Raw genomic sequence first — 6,740 nt, 5'->3', positions numbered from 1 at the left:
TTGAAATTCCTATCTTACAACTGACATGGCAACAATTTCATTGAAACACAGAATGACTGTTAAAATATAAATGTATGTAAATATAATATATATATATATATATATATATATATATATATATATATATATATATATATATATATATATAATATATATATATATTAACAGTATTATATTATTACATATTACAGTTGTCGCGTGCGGGGGGGGTCACCCTGTTTTCAAAATTTGGAATAGGGGGGGGTCAGCCACTTTTTGACGTCGGCAAAAAATAATCCACCGCCCCCCCCCCCCCCCAGGCCGAAGAAACTGACCAGTCCCTTAGATCAGAGCACTACGGAGAAATTTGTTCACGCTCCCATCACGTCTCGTTTAGATTATTGTAACAGTTTGCTTTTTGGCCTGCCAGCTTATGAAATTCAAAAGCTGATAACGATTCAGAACTCTGCAGCTCGCTTAGTTACTAGAACAAGAAAAACAGATCATATCACACATTGTCTTTACAGATTACATTGGCTTCCAGTTAAGCTAAGGATAGAATTCAAAATTCTTTGCATCACTTATAAGATACTCAATGGTCATGCTCCAAAGTATTTAGGTGAATTGCTCACAGTCCGTGACACTCAGCGCACACTTCGCTCTCACTCCAGTGTTGTAAATTTATATCAGCCAATAGGAAACACAGTGTATTACGGTGATAGGGCTTTCTCAATTTGTGCACCTCGCTTATGGAATTCTCTGCCATTACATATTCGAGCGGTTCAATCATTGGATGTTTTTAAAAGTAAACTGAAAACTCACCTTTTTACGTCTTTTTATTCGTAATTCTTGTAGTTTTTATGATGAGTTTTTATAACATGTTACTAATTTTACCTTTGCTTTTTTACTGTCAGTTTAAAACAATTTTATGTTTCATCCTTCTATTTGTTGATTTTAAGTGTAAAGCGCATTGAGATTATTTTTAATGTAATGCGCTATATAAGAAATAAAGATTAAGATTAAGATAAGGTTTTAAAATACTGCCACGAGGAGGTCGCTAAGCAAGTGTCAGACGATCGTTAGATAAACATAAGAAACAAACACAAGTTACGCTCTTATGGTGGCAATAGAAATAGTGGTAGTACCGTTTACTAAGAATATTGTGATATGAAACTGTTTATGTATTAAATCTTTCATAAAATGTGACGATGTAATATTTTCATCTATAATATGCTTGTGACATTCTTTCAAATGACAATACAGCCTATGAGAAGTTCCTTTCGAAATTTAGTTTGATGTTGGCGACAAAAGTTGGTCATTTGATTAGCCTGTGTGATCTTGTAAATATTGGTCATATATTCATTTATATGCCACACCTAGTACCAAGGCATCATAAAACTAAAAGTTATCAATGAATCTCTATTTGACGGTATTAACTCGCTCCAACAAATCCAAGTAAGTCCTCAAGATAAGACTTGTCGTTTCAGTCAACCTTATAACAGACTCCAGCAGTGCTTTGATAATTAATGGGTGTATTTCAAATAGATTAATACAGAGGGGCATTAAGCAGGGTTTCCACTATCAACATTGTTAATTTTGATTCGTATTGAAGCTTTAGGGCATGTAAGAATAAATGATCCAGAGTTAGACGGTTTTTGTTTAGAAATTGGAATGTTGACAATTCTGTAAAAATTCATAGCTTGCTGACGACATTCAAATATATACTGTTATGTAAAAGTCGTAAAAAAGGGTACTTAACCTAATTTATTAATGTGGTACATATGCAGGCTTAAAGCTAAATAAAAATAACACAGAGGATATGAAATTTGGTACCTGGAAATATAGAAAAGACATTATATTTGATGGCCAAACAAGCCGATCAATGCCTTACGCATCTACTTTTGGTATGACAAGAGTTGCTAAAACCTTTATTGGGCAAATGTTAGAAAATGTTTGATAAATGCTGGATGGACGGCCAAAAGGCACCTATCAGTATTTGGTTAAGTTAACATACTAACATGTTATGTTATATCCAAAATTTTATACTGTGAGAATGACAAAGGCTATTTTTAGACAAATTTAGTAAACTTTGTTATGGAAGGGGAAAAGGGGAAAGGTTAATGAAACTATTGTGATAAATGAATTGGAAAAGGGGGTATTGAGGAAGATTGACGTTGGAATTTGGTTAACTTTGGGATTTTATCCAGAAATTGTATTTCATGAAAAGAAAAATATTATGGAAAATACATGGAAAGTTAATGCCAATTCATCTGTAAGAATCTCTTTGACGCCACACTACCATCGTTTCATTATCTGCTTTGTATTCTCGTTAGGTATGGACGCTTTATTTCATCTTTCATTGTTGTTGTGTCCCCTTATCTACACTTCACTGGTCGCTCTCTCATTCTGGCAGCAAATGGTCGACAAGGACCTCATCCATGAAATTTGTCACGATACTGAAAAATTTTATTAAATCATGGACTCAGCTTTTTTTCAAAACTATAACATCAGGGAGTTAAACGCAGTTCAAATAGTAATATATTAAACAGATTCCACAAAACAAAAGTCGCAAATGATAGCATATGGCACCATCGTGCAAACGGAGAGGTGACTATGGGGTGAGAACACCGCCAAAATTATCTTGAAATCTTTATTTAAACATATTTCATTATTATTATTCCATAATTTGGTGATTTGTTACTAATGATATCAGTATTTGGCCATTATTTTGCTATAATTTGATCATTATTTGGACATTATTATGAAATATGAGATGATTATGTACTTATTTGGTAATTCGGTTGTTCTACCAGTATTCGGCATTGATGTCTTGATTTAAAAGTTGTCTAATCTTTATTATGTTTTTATTAATAATTGGTCGATGTTTTGTCATTATTTGGCAATTGTTGTGTGATTATTTTGTCATAATTAATACATTATTACGACATTATCTTGATATTATTATGAATTTATTTGGTAATTCGGTTGTTCTACCAGTATTCGGCATTGATGTCTTGATTTAAAAGTTGTCTAATCTTTATTATGTTTTTATTAATAATTGGTCGATGTTTTGTCATTATTTGGCAATTGTTGTGTGATTATTTTGTCATAATTAATACATTATTACGACATTATCTTGATATTATTATGAATTTATTTGGTAATTCGGTTATTTGCCATTATTGCATTAATGTCTTGATTTTGAACTTATTTTATCATTATTATGCCATTGTTTGGTGATTTGGTCATTTTATGCTAATATATGTCCATTATTATGTGATTATTTGGTAATGATTATCATTATTATGAATATATTTGGTTAATTCGGTTGTTTTGCCATTATTTGGCATTGGTGTCTTGATTTTGAATTTACTTTATCATTATTATGCCATTATTTGGTGATTTTTTAATTTTTATATCATTATTTGGCCATTATTATGCGATTATTTGGTCGTGATTACGTCATTATCTTTACATTATCTTAACATTATTATGAACTTATTTGGTTAATTCGGTCGTTTTGCCATTATTGGCATTGATGTTTGGATTTGGAACTTATTTTATCATTATTATGCCATTATTTGGTGATTTGTTTATTTTTATATCACAAGTTGGGCGTGCTCGAAAATGGAGATCGCTCACCAAATTTGGATTAAAAAATCGGTTGTTTTCAGCAGAGAAACTGCACTCTCCCAAATGGAGGCCAGCATCTTTGGTTAGCCCATGGGGCGTTGCACAAATGTCCGTCCCTAGGGGTAGGGGTGGGGTAAGGGTGTCTTGGTCTCAGTACAAGATTCTTCTTGCTATGGTTTATTTTATTTTAATACGTTTGACTATGATATGTATTGCCAATAAAGATTACTACCACTAACCTTTGGTGTCTTGGTCTTATGTCAGCACTGGTTTTGTAACAATTTCTTTTTCTCCTTCGCCATGCCACGTACATGTAATACCGAAGAAAAGCTCCAAGAGACTGTATATATTACTGCTGCTTCATTAAGCCTCTATAACTTGCCATATAGACACGTTATTTTAGCACAGATCGTAACAATTTAATAGTCTTTTGAGGCGCACGATGCATGTTAAATAGTGATCACATGCATCGAGCGCCTCAAACGATTACACGGGTGGTGTTATTTTATTTTGTATGTAGTTTTAGTGTGTCTTGTGCATGTGAGTCTACGATTCACCCAGTCTGAGACACAAAGTCCACTATCGACCGGGTGTCCAAATGCAAAATAACACGCATCATGCTCGAAATTTGAGATTGAAAAGTAATTAACTTATCGAATTCTTCAGAACAGTGACTAACGTCATGAATAACTCATTGACATGATTGTATTATACTCGCAATATAGCACAGTTGGAACGCGCGCGAGATCTCAGCTAGAGACAAATCTCTTTTGAGAAGTTTCACGCCAGAATTTCAGTATACTATTAAATAACAATATACAAACCTCAGACCGGCTCTCTCACTCTCTCTCTCTCTCTCTCTCTCTCTCTCTCTCTCTCTCTCTCTCTCTCTCCATTCGCTATCGCTAGTGCATATGTGTGGTGAACTGGTCAAAATCTCGTGGTCTTCTGGGAAAGTTTATTACTGGAATCACTGACCCTCCATCTCCAGGGACTGCGATGAAATGTTCCTAAGAGTCGTACGGCTAACCGTTACTTAAGGAAATCTTAAAACATCTTTGTCCAGTGTGTGAAAAAGATTCTCTTGGTGGACCCCCTAGGGTAGGTTTAAACTCCATATTCCCCTGCTGATGTGCATGTGGATAGGAAGGTTATATCTGATTGGTCAATTGTCACTATTCGCAGCAACTTAGGGAGTCAATTTGTATAATTCTATTATAACTGTAGGATTCAGCCAACCAATTGGATAACAGCTTCCGAGATGCTGCTTAGGGAGCATTCGTTTTTTACGGGGAGGGGGGGGGCGGTGGAATTTGAGAGACAAATGAAATGTAAAAAGCGACCCCCCTCCAAAATCAAATTTCTAAAATTTGACCCCCCTCAATTCATCAATTGTAAAATGTGACTCCATTCATGAAAAAAAAATCATCAGATTTGATTCATTAACCCTTCGCACCCTGTGGCCCCGGGCTGAAAAAGTTTCCTCACATACAAGAGAATCAACATTTTTGGTGAAATGCCAAAATCAAATTTTTTGCACACACATGAACTTGTAATCGCTCTAGTCTAATCAAGTACACTAATATCAATAATCAAGAGTACATAAATACACAGATTTACCTAGTTTTATATTGGAAAAAAATTATTCATAGTTTCCTCATAGACAAGATAGTGAATCAACATTTCGGTGACATTCCAAAATCAAATTTCTTGCACAAACATCAACTTGTAACCACCCTAGTCTAATCAAGTACATTAATATCAATAATCAAGCGTACATAAATACACAGATTTAACTAGTTTTGTAATGGAAAAAAATTATTCATAGTTTCCTCTGACAAGATAGTGAATTAACAATTTGGTGAAATTCCAAAATCAAATTCTTGCTCACACATGCACTGGTAGGCCTAACTACCCTAGTCTGATCAAGTACATTAATATCAATAATCAAGAGTCATAAATAGACAGATTTAGCTAGTTTGTATTTAAAAGAAATTATTCATAGCTTCTCATAGCTTCTTTCCCCATTGCCTTTGTCATTTTCAATATGTTCCTTGGACCTGGTAACTTTCTTAGTTACCTTGAATGATAACGATTATTGGACCTGATTTGATGTCTATTCTCATAGATTATGTATGAGGACCTGTGTATTTTCTATTTTGCCTGGGAGTTCTTGTGTGTTATCACTGTATACCCAGGGAGTCCAAGACAGGAACTTTCAGAGAGTGTTTTACGATGCATGCTGCACTGGCACTGGAAGGTTTGAGTGTCAGCGTGTGCTTTTCAAGTCAGATATTTCTCTATTTTGAGTTTTACTCAAGTCAGCAGATATAATGTAAGAAACCGGTGAGTGGCAGAGATCGAACTTTATGCGGATCGGACTGTTTATTTAAACCCTACGCCATCCTCTACTCTACTTTAGTCGATCGAACGAACATTGCTCACACAAGTGAAAGCCGTGCCGTATATTTGCAATACGCACTGCAAGCTGAGATCACAGTCACGAGTGTAGTGATACATAGCGGCCGCCGCGTAGTATTCATATTCTATGCCATCGTCCGCTCGCACGGCTCGTTAGCCAGACAGGAGTCTTCCACTGATTTCGGGAAGCATCCAGCTGCCCGGAGCGGAGACCTTGGCAAGCGAAGATGATTCTATGCATACTACGCGGCGGCCGCTATGTGAGATGATAGTATCACCACAAGTTGAAAGCTGATCTTTCTGCAGCAAATTGTGTGTTAATTGTGAACTTTATTCCGTTTATGAGTTCAGTCAGATGTCTGAGATTGTCATGAGAACATTATTTATGATTGTTCCACTGAACTTTTGTCGATACGCGGAGTTAGCAGAGGAAGACTTCAGATTAGGTTCGGCATGTCCCGACCGGAAGTATACAAACATAGATCTAAGATGGATGCTCCCGTGGTAGCTTAACTGGACGCTGCTTAGAGACCGTCTCAGATTGTCGCAGAAGTTCAAGAAACGAAATTAATTCGTTTTGATCAAAACCCCCTCCCCCCTCCCTAAACGAAACTTCAAAAGTGCGAAATGTTTATGTCTGCCTGAGGGTGCAATGTTGCATTTTGCTATAGCTACTAAAGACGTATTCCCCTTGCCACATTACAATT

The sequence above is a fragment of the Ptychodera flava genome, chromosome 20 (genome assembly GCF_041260155.1).
Source record: "Ptychodera flava strain L36383 chromosome 20, AS_Pfla_20210202, whole genome shotgun sequence".
Lineage (NCBI taxonomy): Eukaryota > Metazoa > Hemichordata > Enteropneusta > Ptychoderidae > Ptychodera > Ptychodera flava.
This window is presented reverse-complemented; position numbering follows the sequence as displayed.